The sequence below is a fragment of the Lathamus discolor genome, chromosome 22 (genome assembly GCF_037157495.1).
Source record: "Lathamus discolor isolate bLatDis1 chromosome 22, bLatDis1.hap1, whole genome shotgun sequence".
Taxonomy (NCBI): domain Eukaryota; kingdom Metazoa; phylum Chordata; class Aves; order Psittaciformes; family Psittacidae; genus Lathamus; species Lathamus discolor.
The window spans coordinates 5002897-5028974 of record NC_088905.1 but is presented as its reverse complement, the minus strand read 5'-3'; positions in this window follow the sequence as shown (position 1 = coordinate 5028974).

The following is a 26078-nucleotide window of genomic DNA, read 5'->3' as shown; positions in this document are numbered from 1 at the left end:
CTGGAGGAAAGGACTCTCCTTGAGGTCCCTCAATGAATCATTTCTAGAGACATAAATAAAGCCCAAAGCATCCTCAGCCTCCCTGACTCTGCACGAGGTGCATTCCCTGGCGAAGAAAGCGCTATGTTTACACCTTGGGTGGAAAATGGGAACAATGAGTTTTAGGAAGCAAGAAATTGCAGGGCATGAAGCCTGGGGCGGGGGGGGGGGGGGGGGGGGTGTGGGTGGTGGAGAAGGTAAGGAAACCACCTGATCCTCACTCCTGTGTTCCAGCCTCCTCTTGATGTGAATTTTCAAGGATTTGGGTTTTGTTGCAGGGTCCCCTTTCCCTCTGGTCCCCAGCTTAAGCACAATCCTTGTCATCCTGCAAGGAAATCTCAGGCACATAGTGTGAATTTAACTTTCCCCTTTAGTTCTGAGTATTTGCAGGCAACACCTATCAATGGGGAGACATCCTTCAAAGGGTTAAATCTTGAGGTTTGGATGAATGCAAAAAGCCGTGTTTCTCAGGATTTCTTTTTAATTACCGTCTTCCACAACATTTTAATTTTTGAGGCATCAAAGACAAGACAAAGCAGCACAGCTCTGGTCCGTACCTGTGGTGGAAGACTGGCTGGCTGTCCTCTCTATTCCTTTGCTAAGGACAAACAAACCCTCTGCTTTGTTCTGAGGCAGTGTTTTGTTCTGTGCATTAATTTATTTTCTAAAATAAAGACAAAATTAAAAAAATCTGAGAGATCCGGCACATTGCAGAAGGGGGAAAAGATGCCGTTTAGGGGATTAAAAAGAAAATACCTCCTTTCTTTCAAATAAATTACAAAGCATTCTTTCTGCTTTGTACCTGAGAACCTGTAGGAAAATCATTTATTTTTAGTGCCAGATTGGATGGAGAGATGAAATGACTGAGTCTTCTTCAAAAGCCACCAATGATGAGCCTGTGCCAAGGAACTGAGGCTGTAAAGTGTTATTGCTGTTTATTATTTTTGTTGTCTGGAGTGGTTTGACATTCACCTTGTTTTATTCTTAGTTCTGATCAGAGACTGAGAGTATTGCACAGCTTGGAGAGGAGGGAACCTGAAGGGTAAGATCAGCAGGTTCATAGCCAAAGAAAGGGCTGAGCAACAATTCTCTGCCTGCTGCAACCCCCTGCTGATGCTTGTAACTACATTTGCAGTCTTGCGCCCTCACTGAGCTCTGCCAGAGACCCTGTCCCAAACCTGGGAATACCCCCAGCAAAACTTGGTTGCTCTCTCTCCTCTGTCTCATTCTCCAGCCCTGCTCACCCTCCCATCCTCCAGCACCCCATCATCTCCTCTGGGATGAGCTCAGTGGTGCCGGTTTGTTAAATAACCCAAGCAGCTGCCTGATGAGATTAGGATATGTTGAGATGCTGATGCTCTGTGGCAGATTAATATTATCATGCGTGGCTTTAATGGGGGCAGAATTAAAGCGTTTAGGTTCATATCTCCTATCCCACTTCCCAGAGCTGAGTGAAACCTGTGTGTGCCAGGGTGGCACGGGGGCTTTCCCTGTCTCGCACACATCTGGAAGAGACAGAGTAGAGAACAAGATATGCAGGTGGAGATCTCTGTGCGTTGACATGTATCATCTTCTGCGTTGCTGTCACGGTGCTTGTAACTACCTCGATCCACCACTTCCTCTCACAACAGTGAAATTAGCCCAGTACTTACTGGAGGTGCCAATCTCCTCCAGAACACTAAGCCATCCTCTGCTGTAAGTCCCTTCATTTTCCTTTTATTCTCTCCCTCCCCTTCTCTTTTTACTGCCACATTAATAAGCTTTCATTTTCATAGTGAAACATTGAAGGCCATGGCCAATCATGCTAAATTACAGGCGAGAGAGGCACTGTCAGATGTCCTCCTGTGCCAGTAAGTGACCAAATGTTGCTGTCATCAAACCACTGAGGACAATTTTAGCAATAAACAGGATCACATCTGAAGTGGATGGTCTATAAAGCTCAATCCTGCAGCTGCCATGCACCATCGATGCCCTTCTGGGCCTCTGGATTGTGGGAAAGGAAGGATTCGAGCATCACACATAGGCTGTGCTTAAAATGTACATGGGAATGTTCATTTCAGCAGAGGGTGTGATTTCTTGTTTCTTTTATACTGCTTTTCTACCCCAGCAGAGCTCCTTGTGTGATGTGTTCTTGGGGGCATATCTTTGTTCAAGGAAACAATTAAAGCCACAGTTGTGGTAATGTTTTCTTTTCTTGGTAGAAGTGTTGAGTCTTTTTCTGGGATTTAAACTCCTGGCGAAAGGCTTGACTACCAGAAAAAGAAGTTATATGGATTATTTGAACTTGTTCCAGCATAAAAATCATATCCAAAAAGGGTTAATTGCAGGGAGCTGGGCTGAAGAGAGACCCTCCATGTGTGGAGCTTTAGCTGCTACTTCTTAAGGCTCTTAGTCTGCATTTTTCTCGTAATTTTTTTCTGGCTTTCTGCCTCATTCTCCAGGAAATCCTAGTGTCATTTAATCATTTAAACAGATGCAAATTCACGTTTCAACTTCTCTCTGTGTATCTTTGCTCTGGGTAAGGTTAACGCTTAGTCTTTTGCAGCTACCTGCCAGGATGCGTGGTCTCAACACTGGCAGACACATCTCTTTCTTGTTTGACAAGTGTTTGGTGGGTATGTTCTTGTGGGGGATGGTGTGTGCAAAGCAGCTTCATGTCCTGGTGTCTGTGAGTTATTACAGATGCTAAACGCAGAACATCTCCTGACAGCTAGGCACCTCAGATCTCTTAGCCATCAAAACCAGTGTTGCTTCTGACTGAACTTAATCATCTCATAAGAAAAGATGGAGAGGAAGAGGGAGGGGAAAGAAAAGAATAAAAGTATGAAAATCACTGCTGTACCACCACACCTCTGCTTCAACCTACCTTCTTTCATGTCCTGGCTGATTTGTTTTGATCGCTCTGAGCCTTCACTGCTGAGCTTTATTTGAATCCCATTCACAGGGAATTTATTGAAATAAGGATTTATTAAGGAGTTGTACAACTGCTGGTGGAGAGGAGGGGGGCAGCAGGGAGGTGATGTGGTCCGAAGGGATCAAGCAGGGATGCAGCATGCTGTGGTGAGCCCAAAAGTGTCTGCAAGCCCGAAGTGGTGCCAAGGGGACCTTCCTCCAGCCCTTGTGACTACGGGTAGTGACAAGGTGTGAAAAAAGTGCAGGGAGAATCCCTTATACAGTGAGCAACATACTGAAATATTTTTTTTTGTGGGCAAAAATGAGAAAGGTATATAGTGTATTGATGTAGAATGGAGTGGATGTTGTTAATATCATGATTCTGATGAAAAACTGGTGGAAATCAATTGATAGAACTATTGAGCTGGTCCAGAGTGAGGGCTTCAAGAGGGGCTAAGCAATCATTTTTAATTCTTCTGTTAGAATAAAGCTTAGGCTAATTCCTGGGGAGGCCTCATTGTTCTTGTGTGGTATGCACACATGAGGAGCCTTAAGTCTTCCAGGCAGGAAAAAGGAAAACTCATCTGTTTTATAAAAGGGCAGTCCAAGTTAGGCTTGTATTTGAGGGGTTTTTTTCTCCCCAAGGGCACTGTCCATAGCCTAACAGGTAAGAACTAATGGTTTGGGGGTTTTTTTTCTCTCAGTCCAGTATTTCTAATACGGATGCTTCTTTCCCCCCTTTAGTTTTTTCTTCTTCCTATTCTAAATAATAACCTGGTTGCACAACTGTCGATACACCCAGGTGGAAAGAAAAGCTCTGATTAACACACGCATACATTAAACTCATCTCAAATGATTCAATTTTGAATCACCTTTTCCCCGTGTTTAATGTGGGGAGAATTAAAAACCTATGCAGGGCACCTACTCTACGGAAAAGTGCATTTTGGACTTGCCCAGACTCACTGTTGTCCTTCTGTCCCAAGGCTGGTTTTGTTGTGGGTTGGTTTTGTTTGGGTTTTTTGGGTTTTGTTGTTGTTGTTGCAGATGTTTTCAATTTCTCCCTGATTTGTTGTAATTGTTATGATAACCATTTCTGCCAGAATGATAGTAAAAACTCAATTTTCCCAAGGCAAACTAACAAAGTACATTCACAGTTCATGCAACCTCTTTATTAAGCTGCAGCAGGAGTTGACTGCAGCTGTGAAATAAGATATAATTAAAGTCTGGGGTCCTCTCCCAGATACCAGCTTTTCAGAACTTGCTATGCTGCAGATACAGGAATTACTGTGGCCAAACAGCCCAATCTGCCAAGTGGGAGCACCCGCAGCTGTCATACATGTGCTGGCGCATACATGGGGATGGTATACGCTGGCTGGTGTTCATGTACATCATCAAACATAATCAGTTCATCTCTAGGAAATGGAAAGGAAATATTGTGAGCTGGGGGTGCTTTTCTTTCCCTGAGACATCAGCAACAACTTTTTTTTCTTTTTTTTTCTTGATCTGTTACTGGTTTTCTTTTCTCATTTCAAATAGGGCATACAGTCCCCACTGCACTGGGGGAAGCATCCCTGTTGACTTTGCAGCTGACTATGCTGTTTGGGTACATCAGCTCTGAGGATGTCTCTTGGCCCCAAACCTTTCCATTTGCATCTTCAGTTCAGGGTGCAGGAGGAAAGTGCTGAAAGCTGGAGGCAGCCTGGGAGGAGGCTACGGGGGGAGGCAGCCTGACCTTCCATCTCATCATCGCTGCTCTTTGAAGTGTCTGCAATTCATTCTCAGCTCAGTGTCGCAGCTTCTGGACCTTTCGGGGTCACAGCTTGTTCTCTGCAATAAGCAAACAGGCTGGCACTGTATCCCTGACCCTCGGATTTAATAAAGAGATATTTAACTCTGCCCTGCTGCAACCCTTTCACAATGACAGGGATCTCCATGGCAGCTGGAAAGTCTCACACTGGTCAAGAGGCAATTTTCTGATTAAGCGGTTTTGCATGGTGTCTGGCAAGGTCTTTTATGTGCTCATTTAATCCCCTGCTCCAGTGCTGGGAGGGCAGCATTCAGTCCCTGTCTGCCTGTTCCTCCCTTCTTTTCACCTCTGATTCAGTTCCAGAGTTGAAGCCAAGCCATCAGGAAAAGGATTTTAAAACATTATTGCTGTGCCCTTCAGCTGGTACCTGCAGCAACCTGTGCTTCCCTTTCCTCTCCCACTTGTAAAACCGGGTGTGAATGTCTTCCAAGGCCAAACATGCTTCGTATTACTTCTACTGGGGGTGCTGCCCAATCTGTAGAGTATCACCGAGCAGTTCTAAGCTTGACCTTCAGGCACAGATTGTTTCTTGCTCGTGGAAATGTTTTATCCCTGTAAGGTACTGCAAAAGCTGCTGATGTGCTGGGTTAGGGCAGCTGCATCTCCAGGGATTGGATGCACAGAGAATGTCAAAAGTGAGTTATAGTGGCTTGGTACCACTGTTTTTCTGGCTGTGCCAGAAAAACGTATTGGAAAATCTGTGGGCAAGTGAAGAATTGTTTGGAGAGTGCTCAGAGATCCTTGACTGAAGGAGCAGGAGTAAATCACCCTGACTGTGCCATTGGTTCTTCCGGCGCTCAGGAATAAAAGGGGCTTGCCTGGATGTGGGTGTTGCAGCCAGAACTGTTGCTTGCTCAGGCTTTAGGGATATCCGTTCCATGCGGGTGTACAGAGCACCCTAGGCTAGGATGGGTGCTGCAAGGCAGGCTGGGTCTTATGTTATTCATCTGGTTTGTTTTCCAAATACAAACCCTGAAAGGATGCTTCAGAGTGACAGTGGGCATCTGTGGATGCTGAGAAAGGTGCTAAGTGCTGTAATTTGTTGTAATGACTCAAAAACTCAGAGGCACAGTCTGCCCACCAGTGCATCCAGCAGGGTCTTTAATGGAAACAAAGGCCTTGATTCAGTAGAGATGTGATTGTGCCTGGGTGGGGACTTGTGTGCCCAGCTTCCCATTTGAGTCATTTGGGACAATTTCCCTCTGTTTGCTCAACTGGTGGAGCCACTTTATTGCTGCTTCAGGCTGGAAGTGTATTCCTCCGGGCTAGGAGCAGGATGGTGGCAGGCAGCAAAGGTGCTTCCTGCAACTATGTGCATGAATTTCTTTCCCCAGTCTAGTTGCCCAGGTTCTATCCCCCTGCAAATGACACTCTGGACTGCTTGGCTGCTGTATCTCAGCCAAAATGCCTGGATACTGCTGCTTCGACTTTCTCCCTTCTACCAGGGAGAGCTAACAATAGCACAGGCTATTCTTGGAAAAGTCAGATTTGGGAAATAACTTGTCTGGTTTGCTTTTCTGTTTCTTCCTAGTTAACCCTGTTGTGGGGCATTCCAAGCAGGGAAGGTGCTGTACAAATAAAGTATTACCAGAGTTACTGCCCAGCGTATGGAGCAGCCAGGAATGAGGGTGACATGGTATAGGCAATTGGGTTTTGAGTACTCCCTTATGCAATGACCACTGCACAGCTGGGAGCAGCGAGGGATGTGTCTGGGGAAACAGGCTCAGGGACACCCATGTAGGTTTCCTTTTCCCTGCCAGCACCCAGCTCCACATTCCCACTGCACTGGGATGGGGAGGATGCACAGGCCAGGGGTGGGGACTGAGCCACAGATGCTATTTTCCATTAAGGTCTCCAAACATTCAATTAATTCCAATTTTACCAGACAGCTATTTGTTTGTTAAATTAAAACCAGCTGGTTATTGAAAGAAACATATTTATTGGGAATTAGCAGCCATGTGCTGGATGGATATTTACTACCTAGTTGTCAAAGCTCAGAGATTCTGTGTTTAATAATCATTTTTTTCCTTTTCAATTAACGCAGGGGGAAAAATACCCCATTAATTCCAAATTAAATGCACATTTGGGAAACTTCAAGTCTGAATGCTGCTGACATTGCTGTTGTGTTACAGCTGCTCCATAACACAACTCTGGTTCTGGTTCTGGCTCTGGCAAAGCTGTTCTGAGACAAGGATTTGCCACCCTTTGCCCTGACCCAAACCTGGTCCAAGCAGGTCTGGTACCCCCTCGGTACCGCTTGGTACTTCAGCTCTGCACTCTCCAAGCTGCATCAAGCATGCTGTGGCTCTGTCTGGCCCTGGGACAAGGGGCACTGAGTGCTGGGCAAAGGCAACCTGCTCCTTGGCTCCTTCCAACAAGTATCAAATATCCCAATGGTTAGAAGAAATTGTTGGTAACTGGTCTTCCTGGAATAGGCAGTTAGGGACATGAAACCATGTAAAGCTGAATGGCAATCAGAGCTCTCCTGCACTGTGTATGGCCTTTCTTCCAATCTTGCTGTTTGCGAAAACATTTATTGCCCATCCCAAGCAGTTTCCTCCAGTGCCTGTCTGGGCTGTGCTTGGCTTTTACAAGCTCTGTGAAGAAATGCTATTTATCTACAGAGAATAATCCTGCTTGGAGCTAGGCACTAGGATTTTAGTAGGTGGCATCTCAGCCCTGCATCCCATGATGATTCTCAGATATGCTGCGGCATCTGCTGTGGCTGTTTGGGTGTGAGAGGTTTTGTGCCAGGATTGCAAGATGTGGCCTCATCTCTTGTGCCCTTGGAGAAGTCACTCCCCTTGCTCTGAACCTCAGCTTCTTGTCTGTGACAGTATCTGGCCCTCGTCCATAAAGGCTTTGTCATTCCAAGTGCAAACTGCTTGCTGACTGAAGGCACCCTTTGAAACAAGCCCTCAGTGCCCTGGGGAAGGAAGTTTGTGTCTCTCTGCCTGGAGTTTAACTCGGTGCTGACTTCTTTTCAGGCAAATCAAAGGTGTCTGCTATTCCCAGCGAGGGTGGGCTAAACTGTGCGGCTCCTGGCTGGGGGGCAAAGCTTGACCTTTGCCATCTTACTCTTAATCAAAAGAAGTCAGGGCAGGGGTTTATTTGTGTAGAAAACAATTTGTGAAGGTTGTGGGGATGGAGAGAAAAAATCCATCTGAAGGATTGCTTCCAACTTCTATGGCTGCGATGAGGAGCAGCATTTCCCCAGGGGCTGCTTAGACGGGATGACACGGGCATTGCTGGGTCTGTCCCCATTTCAGCAAACCCCTCTTTTCTCGGGCTGTAAGGGATGTGATATCAAGAGTGCAAAGGGTGGCTTTGTATGATGTGTGGGATATCTGAGTCGTTCCTGTAAAGCAATGCGAGCCGCAGCGGTGGTGGGGACCCCACTAGATGGCAATGCTAAACTGCTCCGCAGCCCTGCCAGCATCCGTGCAGCCACCACCGGCTTTCCAGAACATCCCAGGGCCTCACTGAGTCCCGTTGCTCTGGTTATGTCCTGCCCGGCCAGGACTTGGCACCATGCGTGGTCAAGGGAAGGAGGGAGGAACCCCAAGGGTAGGTAGAGAGCTGTTTGCCCTGAGGACGCCTTCTTCTCCAGCTGTGGCAATGACTTGTTTTATACATCAAAGTGCTTGCAAGATTAAAGGAAACACTTTATTATTTTATTTTTTTTTCCCCAAATGCAACAGGCAGTGGGGCTCTGTGTGTGTGCATGCACATACATACACCTACCCCTTTGTGAACTCTGCTCTCCCACACTTTCCTCTGGCGATGAGCTTCCCACACCAAAGATGATAGCCTCGGGTGTCAGGGACAAGCAGGGGGCTATACAGGATATTTTCCTACTTCTTTTTTCCCCTCCTTTTCAAGAGCTGAATGCTTGCTGCCTCAGTATCACTGTATGTCACTGGCACCTGGGCTGCAGAAGCACCCAGTCCTCGGCCTCCTCATTCCTTGCTGTGGACATCTGCTGCACACTCTCCCTCTGAGACCAAACACTCCCATTTTCCTTCTCCTCATTGGAAATCTGTTCTCAGCAGCTTTATTCTCTGGCAGGCCAGTACATACACTAAACACTTCCCTCCCTCCCCACCTCCCTTCCAGGCACATTTGTAACTAACTGGTTTTATGCCTTTTGCTGCCTCCCCCTCTCCATGTCACCTGCAATTGGCTCTGTATTTCGTTGCTATTGAAAATCTGCATGGTTCAAACTCCTGTATCTCATCACTATTTAGCCTGACTGCACTTTCCCCTTTTAATTGCTTTCCTCCTTTCTTAGGGGCTGGGCCTGCCTTTGACATTTCTTAAATGGCATCCGTGCTGAGATGAAGGGTTTTAATTAGCTTGATAGGCTCAAAGTTGGTGAGGCTGTGGGTGTGCTGCCTTGGGTGCCTCAAGCTGTGGCAGAGCTGGATCTAGTTTCAATGCTGATCTTTGAAGCCATGGGGATGAGCCCACCTCCAGATAGTCATGAGCGACATTATCCTAAATCCATGTAAATCTACACAGTCCAACATCCTGCATTCAGAAAATGAGCAGGGACTGCCTGGATCCTCATGTTTAGCACATCAAACATCAGCTGTTATCTCTAATACCGAGTACTGGGAGGTAAATACCAGGGCTGAGCTAATCCTATTTGATGTCCTTATGCTGTCCCTTGCTGAGGACTTTCCCTCCTGCTCCCAGCCCCAAACCTCAAGATTTCCAAGGGAGCAGAGCACCTGATTGCATTAGTGGCCATGGGGTGATGCTTTGCATGCTGATTGCCTTCCTCTCCTGGCATACTTAAGCACAAAAAGCCTTAATCAAGCAATTCTCTTCAAGAAGAACAGCAAATAGAGGTCAAGAAGCAGGCTGTGATGTCTGCTGGAGACATTTATGATCATCTCTTGGCTGGGTTATACTGACCAGCCAAAAAGTAGTCATGCAAAGCAGTCCTGTGGACTGGGATAAGTTGTAATGCTGTCACGCCTCCCAAACACTGGGTATGCTTTTCCTGCTCTACATCAGCGTTAGGACATCCCAGTCTCCAAAGGAAAACATGGTCCTCATTATCAAATTTGAAGGAAAGGAATTCGCAGCACTAAGGGGGTTTGATTGAAAGACTCACTTTGAAAGGGAAGGGTCAGGTACCTCCCGAGGCTGGGCCCTGCCCTTCTCTGCAGGTTTTATGGCACAACATGCAGCTCTACCCAGTGTGCTCTCCCCTTGCTGGCTTGGCAGTAGATAAGGGAGGAGATAGTGAGGGAGTGTAAAGTTTAGAGTCTGTGACGGGAACTCATTTTTCTCATTTCAGGCAAGGAGAAAGGGTATAAAATGAAAAGCAAGCAGTCACTAAAAGCAGAAAGTTGTATTTCTTTAAAAGAAAACAGTTGTGGTTGCCTGCGCTTTTATCTGAGGCCTTAATACCAGAATGATGAACTGCAAACCCTGTTTGAGCAGTTTAAAAGTCCTCAGAAGGTGCTAGGATCCCTGGGCTCTTCCCACCTCTGGAAAAATCCTAAGTGGGAAAGAGTCTTCCCTCCATTATAGAGGCATAAATCTGGGATAATGGCATTGCCCTCCACAAGGTGGTTGTGTGTGGGCTGCAGTGAGGGGAGGGAAAGGATCAGCTCTACTCCTGTGTAAATCGGAGATGTTCTAATGACTGAGATTGTGGCTGCCTCCATCTTTCCTAGTGACAACATTCATTTCCCAGTTGGGGCCAATCACTTTTGATCTATGGCAGATTAAGAGAACAAAATCATCAGTCCCCTTCTGCTGCTGAAGCATCAGAGCAGTCCAGGCTCTTTGCAGACACAGCTCCAGGAGCATCAGAGCACTTCTTCCTGGACACACTTCCAAACTCACCCTTCTGTGGTTTACAAGTAAAATAGATACAGAAATGTAGAAAAATAAACTTTTTTTGTTTGTTCTGTTAGTGTCAGGGAATACAATAGACAGCTCTGATTTAATAGCTCCGCATTCAGTTGTTAACAAATCAATATTTTCCTAAGAATCAGTATGGCCTGCCATAAATATGTTCATAGTTATGTGAAACTTATCCACATCATTCAAGTGCTATGGATGCTGTAATGAGTTTCCTGATGCCCGTGGTGGGGGGAGGTGATATTTATTAGGAGATGCTGGTATCTGGATGGCCTGTAAAAGGTTAATAAAGGAAACAGGAAAACCATAGACCTGTTCATAATTCTTTTTTCTCACAGTATGTGTTGCTTCAAAGTTCACCTGCTTGTTATTGAGGACTGTATCAAATAGTTTTGGGGTAATATGTGGAATTTATTTGCACTTGCAATGTATAATCTAACACATATACATTTATAACTAAATAGAAACACTTTTGAGCTCTTGAGTGGAATTGACGTTGTAGTGAAGTGAGCAGGGTCTGCCCACCCCGGAGACTGGTGTCTCTGCCACTTTCAGAAATCCCATGGAATTCGGGAGCGTGTTGGGTCTAGTCACCTGCAGACAATGTTTGGGCTGGAGCTCAGTATGTGCAGAGCTGCCTGCTCTAGCTCCTGCTGGGAAATCATTCAGGTTTAGGGTGCTTGGAGCCTAGCACTGGCTCAGATCTGATCCCAAATCTCTGTCCCTGCCCTGGCTGGGCTGCAGGACCTTTGCTTTGGATACAGAGCTCCTGGATTGCCTGAGATGGCTACTCCATGCCAAAGTCCTTCTCAGGCTGTATTGCCATCAGGGGAAGCCTTCCCTGGAAATGTGCTGAGAATATACTCTCTGGAGAGGAAATGAGCAATGCTCACATGGCAAGAAAACATCCCTATCATGCAATTATTTCTAAACATGTTATTTTGTGATCCTTCAAAAAAAAAAAAAACCAAAAAAACCAACCCCAAACCCTGCAGAATAAGAGAGGAGGAGGAAAAGTGAGCAATCAGGGAATCATTCTCAGTTTAAATTGCCCTCAGGAAACGAATGTGTCAGAGTAGATTGAAAGATGGTGTTATCCCAGGAGAGAGACAGAAACAAATAGAGACAGGGAAACTGTCCTAGAAAGAGATGGCAAAGATCTGTAAGACCTGAGCAGGTTGCTGACAGTGATGTGCTCCGGATCCTCTCTGTTGTGGTGAAACTCTGTTAAGATCTATTTGCACTTTATTAAGGACAGATTTATAAATAGCACATGGAGGGTAAATAAATGACAAATAGATGTTTTAATAAATGGAGAATTAACTGCTAGAGAATCCAGCAGCTCAATAACCTGCTGCCTTACTGTCTCCAGGGCTTTTTTTCTTTGCTGCTGTAGCCTAAGGCATAACAACTTCTGTCCTCCTAGCTATGTGACACACGCACTAGTCATGATGCTTCCAACATGCTTGGCATGTCTATGAAGTGGTGATTTTGCCTTTATAAATCATTCCTAAATGAACTATCACCAAAACGAGCAATTGAGCTTCTGATTCAGGAGCAGAATTGCTCCCCTCCCCAGCAGCTCTTGAAAGCTCTTTCCAAGAACTGCTTTTACCCGGAGGCTGAGGTTTCCTGGTGCCCACTTGACAACAGGGGATACCCTTTGGGTTTCCAATTTTCTCCTGAATTGCCTGTCCCTGTAATTACATGGATCCATAACAGCTGTGCCCGTGCCTCTGATTAGTACATAAAACCCACTTCAGAAAAAGTGCTCCTGGATTTACACCTATTTTCTGGTGGCTTTGCTCAGTGGTCCGTTCCTGGGTTGTTTAGCACTCCAAACAGATGTCTCAATTTAGTGGACTGTGAGAGCTCCAGGGAACCACCTCCTCCATGGGCTTTATACAATTAGCAGCATCTCGGCTCCACCTTCTTTCACCTCTACCAGGCTTCAGTCGCTGTAAAGAAGCTGACAAGTATCAATTACAGGGAGAAGTGAGATGAGCCATTAACCAGAGGTGATGCCTCCCACAGCCAGCGCCAGCTCCGACCTGCTCTTGGTGAAGCTGGGGCTGAGTGGTACTTATGACCCGTTTCTTTGTGCTCTTCCTTGCGACCTGATGGGCCACAGCTCCATTGCCTCTGGCATCTCATAGCTGCTTCTTTGCCTGTTTCATCCGTCTATGCGATACTGCTGTGGTGTGGGAGGCTGGGGCCAGGCACAGATTTTTTGCTCAGCTATCAAAGCAGTGTTCTTGGTTGCTGTCTTTTAGGGAAGGCAGAGACAATCATTTCCTTCAACAGTCCTTCCATGGTTCTTTTTCACCAAGGTTACAAGGCAGGAGGTTCTTGTGAGGTGGGAACAGGCTCCTTGTGATTCCCCTTTGCCATAATGGCTGGGCATTTCAGCACATGGATGCTCATGTTGCAGCTGGGGTTCACATGATCCCCAATAAACTGCCCAGCATGTGGTCAGTAGGTTTTCCTTTTGCTTACTTAGGAGAGCCAGAGTTATAAAATAGGGCTACAATGTGTTTTAAACTCTGTGGCTAGGGGGAAACGGGAAAAGACAATTTCATGTGAAATAATCTCCCTGAAGTACTGGTTTCACAAAATACACAATGCAAAAGATTGGAAACAGGGTGGATCGGATTTGCCTGTCAGCTGTGAAAATCAGCAGCATTAGTTGTGACTTCAAACCTGTTACACAGTCCCGTCTTTGGAGTAAAGGAAAGCAAAAATTTGGGGCCATTGATCTCAATCGACTTACCCTTCAGCAGATTTACCCCAGTGTAATTCAGAGCAGAGATTTCCCCATCATGATTTCACCCATGACTGAGTAACTTTCCCTTCATCATCCCTGCCCGTGCCAGAAGCACACTGGAGAAACTCAGCAATCAAATCACTCATGTGCACTGAAACAGTTCAGCCAGGTTCTCGACGAGCAGTGCGCGCGTGCCAAGCAGCCACATCGAGACTGATGATTTAAGATGTGTATTGGAGTTCTGTGCCGTATTACATCTGTTTCATCTCCCTTCAGCCAAGATGAATAAGCAAGGGGAATGTGTGACAGGGCGATGGCAAGGGAAAAGGTGGAGGCTTATGTTAGCACTGTGTTAAAACAAGCCATGCGGCATCCTCTCTAAGCAAAACAAAGCATTTGTGCTCTTCTTTCTCCTCTTTAACCAACTCTGTGCTGGCAAGAGTTACCAGTGGAGGAGATGCATGGATGGATGCTGTGGTTCTGTTGGGGATACGAGGTGGGATGCTAAAATCCTCCCAGCTCTGCCATATTCCAAGCATCAGGATGTAGCTCTAGATCTTCCTGCTATTTGCAAAGCAGTGGAACCACCTTTAAAAAATAGCTGAAGTTTTTTCCCTGGGCTGGGAAAACTCCATGAGAGTCAGTACTGCTGAAGTTAATGCTTCTGTTTGGACTAGGATCTGAAATAGCATCCATCAGCACCATTCCACTGATTCACACCAGCTCTTGGACTGTAGTCAAGGTCGTAGTTCCAAGACTAGTGGGGTGATATTGCTGGTGGATTTTGCTGGAGAAGGAGATGAGCTGGGCCTGGGGGAACAGGGCAGCACCGGTGGGGGCTCAGCCTCCTGGGAAAGGTAGGATTCAGCTGCAACGCTGCCCGGTAGCTGCCCACCTTAGGGGAGAGCAGCAGTGTGGGTCAGAGCCTGGCAAGCTCCATCTCTGTGCTCTCCCCACGTAGCAAGGCTGCTTGGGAGCAGAGATTCAGCTCTGACCTCAGAGCTTGCTGACAGAGTATATTAATGATTTCCCTAAGGGCACTGTTCAGGCAAACAGGTTTGTCACTTATTTCACAGATTTACTGGAGTATTATTAATTTACTAGGATAAACTCCATTAAGACAAGGCATTAATTTCTGAACTGTAACTCATTCACAGCATCTAGACCCACTCTTCAGGCAGGGATTCCACTAGTTAAGAATTACTCAAATATTGATCTGAACATTTCTAATTAACTTTGCCCATGCATTATTATGAATATGCACAGAAATTGATTTTTGCTGGCCCAATAATTAGATTTAATACCTGAGGTAACTTATATTTATGTGTTTAATTATTAGATTCATTAGCAATTTTAATAAATGCTATCAGCTCAGGAATTAACTACCATACTTGACACTTCCTGGCTTTCCCAGTCACTGGTGAAATAACTGCCTAAGCAGAAGAGAAGAGACAAAGACTTTACTCAGATTGCTTTGGAAGTAATTATCATGTTGTGCTATATAGTTATTAATACATTCTTTCTGATGGCAGAGTGGTTTGTTACTGAAACCAAGGCCATCTGTGATAAACATAAATATCTAACAGGCTTATCTTTCTGAGTGGTGCCGGGAATGCAAAATACGTGTGACAAGAAGCAGGAGATGCCATGGGAGAAAGACGGGAACTAACAGCATTTGAGTGATAAAGCTTGGAGCACTGTGTAAACCGGACCTCGGCTTCCTATTTGGAATATCAAGGCAGGAAAGGATGGAGCGATAGCAGCATAGGGACGTGGTTTGGTGTGTGGTCAATCAGTTTCACCAACACCTTGCTTGGTGTTAAGCAAGATGCTCTGCTCCAAATCTTTGCAGGTCTCCAAAAGAAGCTATCTGTGCTGTGGGGGAAATAAGTGCTTCAGGAAAGAATCCCTTCTTCCAAAAAGTCTGTGTTTTCCTGTGGGATCACACCCTGCCGTACCTCGTCAGCACCCAAATAAGTTGTCATCTGAACATGGTAGAGCTGTTGGTGCCTTTCTGGGTATCGCAGGATCCCTGGAGGGGCTCAGCCTGGGGCAGGGCGCACTCCTGCTAAGGTGGAACTAGAATCACTGAATGGTTTGTGGTGGAAGGGAGCTTAAAGCTCATCCAGCTCCAACCCCTGCCACGGGCAGGGACCCCTTCCACTGGAGCAGCTTGCTCCAAGCCCCTGTGTCCAACCTGGCCTTGAGCACTGCCAGGGATGGGGCAGCCACAGCTTCACTGGGCACCCTGTGCCAGTGTCTCACTGCCCTCCCTGGTTTTTGAGTTTTAAGTGAGATGTGCTAAAGAGCCTCACAGTCATAGTGTCAGCTGAGCAATTGCCCCGATTTATATTGAGATCCATTTCTATTTTGGCATCCTGGAGCTATGAATATCCTGCAAAAAGCCCCCGTTCCCAGCCATAGAGGAAGATTTGTGCTGTGGTATCTGAATTGCAACAGAAAGATGTGCTCATCTTTTCACCCTGATGACTTGATGGCCAAGATGGGGCCGGTAATAGCCTAAAAGCCCATTTCTGAAGAGTTTGTGTCCAGCTACTGCTGTCGCATCCCACTCTCCCTTCCCTGACTCCTCTACCCAGGGATGCCAGCGCAGCCGTGTAGTATTACAGAGCATTCACTAGTAATTTGGTGCCGGGGCCATTAGGAAATTGCTGGCAATTTGGACAAAAATGGTTGGAAAATTGCAGTGTTTAGGCCCATTTTGTGTGGCTGTGTGTGCGCAGAAATTGCAGAGGAAACAGTGGAAGAGGCCAGCGGTTAGAAATAGGCACCGCTGTTCTGTGGGTGGTGGGTGCCTCCCTTACTCCTTATGTATTTGTAAACAAATGTGTAAATTGAGCAAAAGTAATTGCCCTTGAGGGAAGCTGAGGATAGATAAAAGCAGTGGGGGAAGAGGAATGCAACTGGGAGCCTGGGATGGGGTTGCCTCTGCGATGCTCCAGGCTAAAAGCTCACCTCTGCTTAAAGATGTGTCTGTGCCCCACCGTGGTTGTCACTTGGTGCTGGTCAGGCATTTAAGAAGCATCTTTTTTGTAAACATAATGTCAGCGATGTTGCTTCTGTGTTTGCTCACTGGTAGTTTAAATGTCTCCTCCAGAAATCTGCCCCATAAACTTGTCTGTTGGAGTGATTTATGTCCTGGTACATCTCAAGATGAGCAAGAACATCTTGCATTTTCCTCCATGCAGTTGAAGTAAAAGGCCCTTTGCAGCCCTGTGTGAGCAATGGGATGGTTCCTTGCCTCTGAGGGGTTGGTGCTACCCTGGGCAGGTTGCTCACTTCTCATGGGCACAGCACCACAGAGATGATGGAACAGCACACTAGCTCCCAGTGGCATCTGTTGGTCTTGGATCTTGAAGTTTTTACCCATCATGTAAAGATTTATCCTCTTCTTGCTGTGACAACAGGGAGGAATCCTTGTTGGGAGAAGGACACATGATCCTGGGTCCCTCTGCCAGCTGTTGCATGGAGGAGCATCCTGTGCCTGCATCCCAGTCCTGTGCCTGCTGGACATGTTGGCTCAGCTGGCAACACGCTGGTATATGGGTGGGACCATCATCCTCTTTCTCCATCTCCATTTTTCAGGCTGCAAAACCTCTTTGGCCACCAGAACGAGCTCTAGCCCTGTTCCATGAGGCTTTCTGGGGAAAGTCTTACCATCAGCATCACTGTGGTAAGAAGCTGAAAGGGAAAACCAGACTGATGCAGATTCAAGTGTGACGCTGCTGCTCACCTCTTCGTAAACCTCACTTTTCCCCTTCTCTTTCTCCCTCAGCATCCCTCTCTCCCTTATTTCAATTGCAAGAGCCCCCTGAGGTCCATGTGGGTTGAATGTAAACTTCCTTGTACAACAAAACCTTGTTAAAGATCCAAAAAGGGGGGAAGGAAGGTGGTGGTGGGGAAAGGAATCAAATTGTTGATCAAATTAGACAAATTCTTCCAGCCTGGTTCCTACGTTCAGAAAGAGATGCTAATTAATGAACAGCAAAAAAAGCAGCCAGTCTCCAATTTGCATCAATATGTATTGTCAAACTGTTAGGTAAACAAAAGGCAAGTAACGGCAGCAGAAGCCAGATTCATTCCACAGTGATCTCAGCGACGCTGTTCAGTGGGGATTACAGCCTCGGCAATTTTATTTCTTGCTTAATTTCTCTTTCTGTCTCCTGTTAGAATTCCATTCGACATCTATAATCAGCTGCAGGCAGAAAGCCCTGATGTAAAAGCTTTTGACACAAATAATGACAAAAGAAGCCTTTTTTCCTTTTGTGTTCTTTCCTTGGGTGCGCCAGCATGTACATAGGGGCTGTAAATAACAACTTGGGGGATTTTAATAGGTGCATGTAAAAACCCAGGCAGTAGATTCATTATAATCCTTCTTAATTGCAGCTAATTGGGATTGTTGATTGTTCTGAACATTGAGAGCTGGAGCAGGGAGGTCAGGCTGGTTGGTTGTTCGGAGGGTAATTGCGTACACTGGAGTTAATGAATCACTTGGGAGCTTCCTTCTATCTTCCCTGTTGATATGTGGGAATGGTCCCAGGTGAAATAAGCCAGGTTCCCCCTGGAGGCTTGGGGTGTTGGGCTGTTCCTCTCCATGCAGCAGCAGGAATATATCTCATTTCTTGAGAGGTCTTCTAATCTGCAGGATTTGCTTCCCTGTCCTTGGGTTGGAGAGGTGTCACGAGAGATTTTGGGAACAGAAAGAGCACTGCAATACTGTAAAACAATCATAAATATCCTTTTAACAGCTAATTGAGATTCTTCATGTCTAAGATAGTTAGATGGATGGACAGATAGAATTGAGGAATCATGATGGTTTATTATTCACTCTTGAGACGTTGTTTTTGATGCTCTCTGGGCCATTTATTCTACCCCATTTACTGATTTTTATTTTGATATTGTAATTTTCATTTTGGTAAAAGCACCCACAGGAGTGGAATGTGGGAGCTTATCAGCATAAACTGAAAGGAAGAAATAACTTATATTAAACATAATAACATTTTTCTTAAACAAGAGAAGAAACCAAAGTGATGTAAAGATACGGACACAGCACTGAATGCAATCAAGTTACTGCAGCTTGCAGGGCAGGAAAACTCATCATTTCTGTGCTAATCACTCAAAGTAGTTAAAAAATGAAAGTTTTTTCTCTGGGGGATGCTCGGTGCATGGATGACAGCTTGCAAGATCGGGGTACTCTTACCCTCAACTGTAGCAAAAATTAAGGTATTTCTCCCTTTGCCCCACCACAGAGGGAGCTGAATCCCAAAATCCCAAACTAAGAGCCCTGCTAAGGTTTCACTCCCTGCTCATGTTGCTGTACATAACAATGCTGTATGACAGCAACTGTGTTCCTCAGCTCAAACATTCCCCCCAAACCTGATTTCGATGTCTCTCAGCTGTGTCCTGCAGAGAAACATTCATGTGTGAAGCATTCTGTTGGAGAAATTATGTCCATTCTCTGTTTGAGAATCAGCTTGAGCTGGGAGGGCAGCAGGAGAACAATATATTAGTGCGAGTGCTGAGATGGATGCTTTATGGGATCAATTACTGTGGCCAGGCTCGAGCAGCTGTGCTACCTCCAGTCATGGAAAGACCAGGGCAGGTCAAGACTATAAGATTCTGCATTTTGGGTGGCTGTTGGAAGCTATAAACTAGACCTGAATGCCTCATGTCAAGCCTCTTCCCTTCCACTGACCTTTTTCTGGCTTTGCCCAAGGTTTTGAGCACAAAGTGTGAAATTAAAAAAACCTGAAAGCTTGTTGCTGAATTGGAAGAAAAAAGGGTAACAATACCCTGGGAAGGTTTCCTGATGCCAAGGAAATGTTGCGGAAGACTGCATTTGCATCCTTAGGTGAGCTCCTTTCATTCTGGGTTGGCAGCGGACTGATGTTAAAGAGGAGTTTTCAGGAGATGGGGAGCCTGCTTGGCTCTGGCTGACCACTCAGAAGCTTACGGGCTTTGCTGAGCTGGGCCTTTCCAGCAGCTTTTTTTAAAGTTGCATGCTTATTTAGATTTTCCAGTGCTGTTTACACTGTACAGCTCTCCAGGTTGTTGGGTTTTTTTCCTACTGCAAGGATCAAACATATAATTCCCCTTTGGTGCATCGTCCCTTCCTGGACACTGACCTCTCCAGGTGTGATGCTGGGACGGCTTTAGCCTTCCAGGACAGGCTCCATCCTTCCATCAGCACTGACCATGCTGCCCCTTCATCCCTGCCCCAGGAGGGTGCTGGGGTTGGGAAATCAAGACATGGTTTGCCCCAGGGTTTTCCAGGCATTCTTCCATCTCACTGTTGATCTACCCTCTTGCAGTGGTGGTATCTGCCTGGGACCAGGGGACTCATTGCAACTTGACAGTGGTGCTGAGCTGGGAACCCCAGGGTTCTGCAGTGGGATTGTTATAAAGAGATTTTATTTCTTCAAGTTCTCAGAGGTTCTGTGCCAATTCAGGGTTAAATGGACCCAAACAAAGGCAAGTTGTGAGAAAGCTGGGGAGAGACCAGGAAGGCTCTTGGGGAAGCAGCTGGTAGTCTCATCCCCAGGAAAATCTGATGTTGGAAAAGGGATTGAGGGCATCTCCATTGGGTTCAGGTGCAAAGAGTTAATAAGACCAGCAGAAAGGGGAGAAAAGTGATTAAAAAACATGAATCACAGCTTCATAGCATTCCTTGAAGGACTTCCAAAAGAATACGAGAAAGAGGGGAAGCGATGTACGGGCTCCTCGCATCCTCTGATCCTCCCTCCTTCCACTGGCAAAGATTTGTGAGAGAGGCAGATGAGAAATTTCCTGTTTGGCAAAGACCGGGGAATGGGAGATTAAATCAACCTGCTCATCTCTGCACTTCTAGCACAGTTTGAAAGATGCTTAAATATTTATTTTTTAAGGGGGGGGGGGGGGAAGGGGATACATCAGATTAAAATGTTAATTATCTCACAATTCATATTTAATAACAGCCGTTGTTACAGCTGGATAATGGATTTCCTGCCCTAAATGTCATTCCCATTTCTGTGGGCTGGGAAGGACTGATGACCCCTCGCAGGGGGGAAGACACCAATGGCAGTTGGAGGACATAGACCAAATTCTTGCTTTTCTAAAACAATTCCACCCTATCATCCTGCTGGAGGGGAAGGTGGAGGTGCTGGAGCTGAGTTGCTGTGCTGTTGCTCCGTGTTTGGGGAGTGCTCGGGGTGTTCATTTAAAGTAGAGGTATGCTGGGGTGTTCGGCTGCTGGTTGGGTCCATATTCCCATTTTTGCCAGGATCTACCCCTGGGGATTTGTCAGCTTTTGTTTGGAAACAAAAGTTCTTGCTGAGCAAATTCCCAGGTCCACTGGCTCCAAGAAGGTACAGTGCAAGGGCTATTAAATATTAACATGCCAACGGCATTAAGAAAATCCAATGGAACTTGAGACTTTGAAAGCAAAGCACTGATTAACTGCTGGAGGGGATTATTGAAAAGGTAAATGGAAAGGAACACAGGGAATTGCCTGATATGGATTGATCAGAGGCTCCCTTTGGACCAGGAAGGGCTTATTAGACACACTACCTGATGCTGTTGTTCAGAAGCATGGTTAGTGGAGCTACTTTGGCTCTTTCTTTCTATCAGCTTATTAGAAACCCCTGGGTAGTGAAATATCTCCAAATAGGATGAAGCTGTATTTACTAATTTGTGAGGATTAACCGGAACAGAATTATTAAAATCCCTATCGGGGGCTGTTGCGAGGTGCGTGGCTGCTTCCATTAGATCTCCATCCCAGGAAAGCTGCAGCAACAGCTGGGGGTGCCCTGAATGGGTCCAGCCTGGGCAAAGGGATGATGGGTTGCTGTTGGATTTCATCCTGCCCTCCCAAAATTTTAGCCAAAGCCTCAAGAAGCAAGAAAAAGCTCCCTGAGAACATGTGAAAGAGGGTAGTGCACTTCTCTGCCATTATTCCAAGGCTTTATGTTTGATAGGGCTGCATCTGGCAGCAACCTGTGCTTCATGTCCATCTCTCATGGGATCCCTGTGATGAAAGTTCTGTGAGAGGCCAAGAGGAGGTTTGGGGTAAGATGCTCCACATGCCCCCTGGGTGCTTTCAGCCCAAGCTGAATCCAGGGCAGGGATGGAAAGGAAAGAATTGCACCAGCTTTATAATAAATGTCTCTGGCAGGGACGGGTGGCTTTATTAACCCCATTTCTCTTCCCCAGCCACACAAATAGTGGTGATAAATTACCCAATCATTTGCCTTATTGTCCAGGGCTCATGGGGACAGCCCAGTCCTGACCCCTGCCCAGCCATGCTCCGCTTCGGGAGGGCACAACCAGCCAGGCCCATCTTGGCTTTGTGAATCGTGGAAAACAGGTCTGTCTCCAGGAGCGAAGTGGCAAAAAGTTGGTGATTTGCTGGGAAAAAAGATTTGTTGAGTGGACGCAAACCCTGCTATAGCCTTAACCATGCAACTGCCTGGGGAAACTGAGGCACGGGGGGGATGCTGTGACTGCTAACACTGTGGCAGAGGACTGGCAGCAAAAGTTCCCACTCAATCTGATGACCACAGCAGCATGTCTTGGTCTTCAGATACTAACCCCTTCCCCAGTGCACATGCTGAGCTGATGTCCTGGTCTGTCAGTGCTGAAAATAAAGGTTAAAATTTGGCATGGGTATGGGGTTTTCTGGTGAAATGGCATTGGTGAGCTGCAGCCCAAAGGTGAATTTGGGTTTGCAAAGAGGCCCTGTACCACAGTGCCATGAGCTTGGGATGCACAGCAAGAGCCTCTGAGCAGGGACATGCACAGGCCAGCAATCTGTGCTACCAGGCTGCTGTTCCCCTGCTTTCAGCAGCTGTAAAAATTCATCCCCCACCTCAAAATTGTAGGGTTTTATGTTCGCTTTAATAGAAGAGTCTTGTCTTATTGATTTCAACCTGCATGCTGGCGTGGCCGTGCGTAGCATTGCGAGGCAGAGTGGGAAATCAATGGGGATCTCAGTGCTGCCGTCGCCTGCACTCGTGTGTCGCTTTAGTCCTTGCTCTGTGGGGGAAAAAGGTTGTCCCCACCTGCCTGATGCTCCCAAGGCACATCCAGCATGTAAGTCTAGCTGCAGTCCTCCTTCAGAGGTGGAGCAGCTGGTTTCCCTGCTCACATCCAAGAGGCAATCCATCCTAGCTAGTGAGATTCAAATTCTCAAAGCCAGGGACCAGGAGTAATAGAAAACATAAAATGTTTTGTTTCAAGTTTATTGCTACAATTTTTTCTCTTTCAGCTCCCATCTTATAAATATAGATTTGATAATGGATTGACTGTTTATATCTCATATTGCTATGTCATCAGAAGGGAATCTTTTGTTGCTTTCTGAAAAAAGCCTGGAAGCAAAGCGGGGTTTCCAAACTGCCTCAGAAAATTGGGGTTTGTTGTGAACAGGGGGGAATGTGCACTTCAGTTTTCTACCATCCCACCTTCCAGAGAATCCATTCCCTGAAGAATATCATGGACTATATGAGTGTTTCCTCTGAAATGGAGATCCATTCTTTCCCCGGCCTGCCAGGGCTCCTTACACATGGCCTAGTACAAAGCTGCCCTGAGATCTGCCCTCGAATCAGCTCTTTAACCCAGACCAGAGTGTGTTAGCCAAAGCAAGGGGTTCACTGCGGGAGGAGCTCAGCCAAGCCACCAGCTGTTAGGTACGATGCCTCCAGATATCAACCCGCAGGAATTCTGCTTCTCATGGATCCATGCCTGTTATTTAGTGCTGCCTTGAGGTGACGGATAACGGGGAGCATCTGTGGAGCTGGCCCTCAGTCCCTAACTCCGCAGTGCTCAGCCTTTGTGAGACACAGGGAAAGGAGGGGAGGGAGGGAGACAGAGCAGGCACCTATATATCTATTTATCTAGCTGCTTTTCTGGCTGTGGAAACTCTGATTTAGGTGGCAAGGTTCTACCTTTTTAGATCAGGATGAATGAGTCTTCAAGGGAGGATTTTATTTCATCTGTATTTCTTTGATTACTTCACCGTATCATACCCCTGTCCTTCTGCAGCATTAATCATTCTTGTTCCTCCTCCAAGATCACTCGTCTCTCTAATTCCCTGAAGACTTTTTTCAGCTGCAGAGCCATGAACAGAGTGGGTATAACACAGATCCGGGGACTTGGAGTAGGTTTCCTCTGCTCTGCTCTGCCTTTGGTTGAAAATACCTTTTACTCCTGCCAGTGGTCCCCAGTTCCTGGTGCTGAGCAGCAGCAAAGCAGAGGAGCTGCAGTTGGGTTTTCAGCAGCTGCTCCCTTTTTCCCTCCAGTAGCTGTGTCTGTGGAGTGCTCTGAGGACACTGGCATGTCCTGATGGACATTGCTGGGTCCCTGTCCTTGGAAACTACAATCTGGATATGGCCCCATCCCTTAGGAGCTTTTATCCTTTGGTTCAGGCAACTTTGTTTCCCAAGCTCAGCTTCAGCAGATTGGAGGTACTGTGCGGTTGTAGCCTGGATGAGACATCACAGGACATCACCAGCATGTGATGCGAAGCATTAAAAATCTCAGATAACTCCCCTTGGTTCACCTCAGTCAGCACATCCTCCCTGGTCATAGCCAGCACCTGTATTTCTGAGATGCCTTTGGGTACCAGTGAATGTCTCCTCTTTATATTGGTCTTGTCAAGTGCATGAAAAGAGTTATTTTATGTAAAAACAAAGACCCTCCCAGCAGGTTTGGATGATACGGGGAAGGGGTGCTGTGGGCCCTGCTGGGATGGCTGTTCTGAAAGGACAATACAGATGAATTGTGTCAGAAACCGTGAGCACCGACAATGGGGCTTGTTTTACGCTTGTTTTTATTAGCATCCATTCAGCTCCACAGCTAAAGACCCCCTCGATGAAAGTGCATCTCTGAAAGCTTCAGCTCTTTCCCCCCTAATTAAAGCTCGAGGCTGCAATCCATACGCCTGAGCCTTCCAAGGGCTCCTGCAGGAAAAGCAGCCTTCACATCCCCTCTATTTCTAAGTTTAGAAATAAACACCTGTCATCCCCAAGAACTGCAACTTTTCCCTTAAACACAAACAAGCAGGAGGAGACAAAGATCTCTCAGACCTCATCATGTATCAGAGAGCTGCTTAAACGTCAGGGCCTTTAAAAGAGATCTCCTGTGAGGGTTGGCACGAGCAGTGCCTGGCTGAGGTTCTCTGAACCCATTTCTGGGGAAAACCTGCTTCTTCCCTTCCTCCAGTCCCCCACCCTCCATTCATCCTCATGTTGCTTTGCTCTTCCTGTCCCATCATGATTTCCCTTTCTGTCCAAGCCTTTCCCATTAGTAATTATTTTCTTATAAGAAGATTTTTTCCCTTATTGCCTTGGGAAGCGGAAGAACCCCCATGAGACTCCTCACCCCATGCCTGCAGGGTGCCTCTGGCTCCACGCAGGCCCTCAGCTGCCTGCGCTTTTGTCTCCCCTGTAATTTTTCTTTGAGCAATCATGCTTGAAAAACATCTTTACATGTAGATCTTTATAGAATCGAGAAGAAAAAATGTTGAGTGGGTGGATTCAGGGGGAAACAAAGAAGTTTATTCTCAGTGCCAGTTAATGAAATTAGAAAATGGAGAAGAACTTGCCTTAATATCATAGAGGGAAAGATAAAATACATTTTAAAAACCCACAATGCTGCAGCTCTCTCTAAATGTCAAAATATTACTTTTTTTTTTTTTTTGCATGATAAAGATGGAAGAAATAGCTGGGTTTCAATTTCAAGTGCCACATCATATCTCTTCCCCTCTATAATTTTTATTAAAATGTGAATGTTCCAGGAAGTCATTATGTTCTTTATTATGTTTGCATAGGAAATAAAAAGTTTATTTGAGGAAAGTGCATAAGGACAAGGTCTGCGTGTGTCATCTTTAGCAGAGAGCGGGGTGGGTGACGGCTGCTCTGCAGTCTTCCCCTTCACCCAGCAGGACCCTGGCCACTGTGACAAAGGGTTCAGCATCACTGAGGCTACCACATGCTCCTGGTGTATATCCTGTGTGTATCTAGTGTATATCCATGCCTTCATGCATGCTCTTTGGGGAACAATTGCAGGTGGAATGTGCAGAAGGCTCAGCACTGTGAACCACTGCCCGTAGCTACTTGTTGGCTGCAATAAGATTGAGCTTGAAATCAATTTCAAAGCAGCATTACGAGCTCTTACTCAGCATGTTGGAAAGCCCTTTAACATCAGGCCCTTTCTTTGCACTCTGGTTTCCTTTTATCCCCTGGATTGCTCTAAGGGGAAGCACCAAAGAGAAGGAAAGGTGTTGTGGTTTCACATTTCAATTTGCTTTCTATAGTCCCCTTTTTCCATGGCTGCACTTATGTGTTTAGGTGGATCTGTGGATGTCTCTTGATTTTGCTGTTTTATTTTGTTAGCACAAACACAACCCCTCAGTGAGATTGCTTGACTCTAACTTGCTCAAGGCGATGGGAAGTGTTCGTGATGTGGATGTTCTCATGCCCAGCCAGGTCCCTGCTGAGCTCACAGGGAGCTGCAGACGGCTCTGTGCATCCAGAGCTTTTTCCTACTCCCTTTTCTTGACAGAAGTGTCCAGACATGGAGGTTGCCTGACAAAGAGCTCTGGAAACAAGATATAAAGCTTTTAGCAGTGATGGCTGGAAGACACATCCTGCCACATTCACATGAGGAGTTAGGTTCGTTTGAGGTGTTTATTGCAGGGAGGAT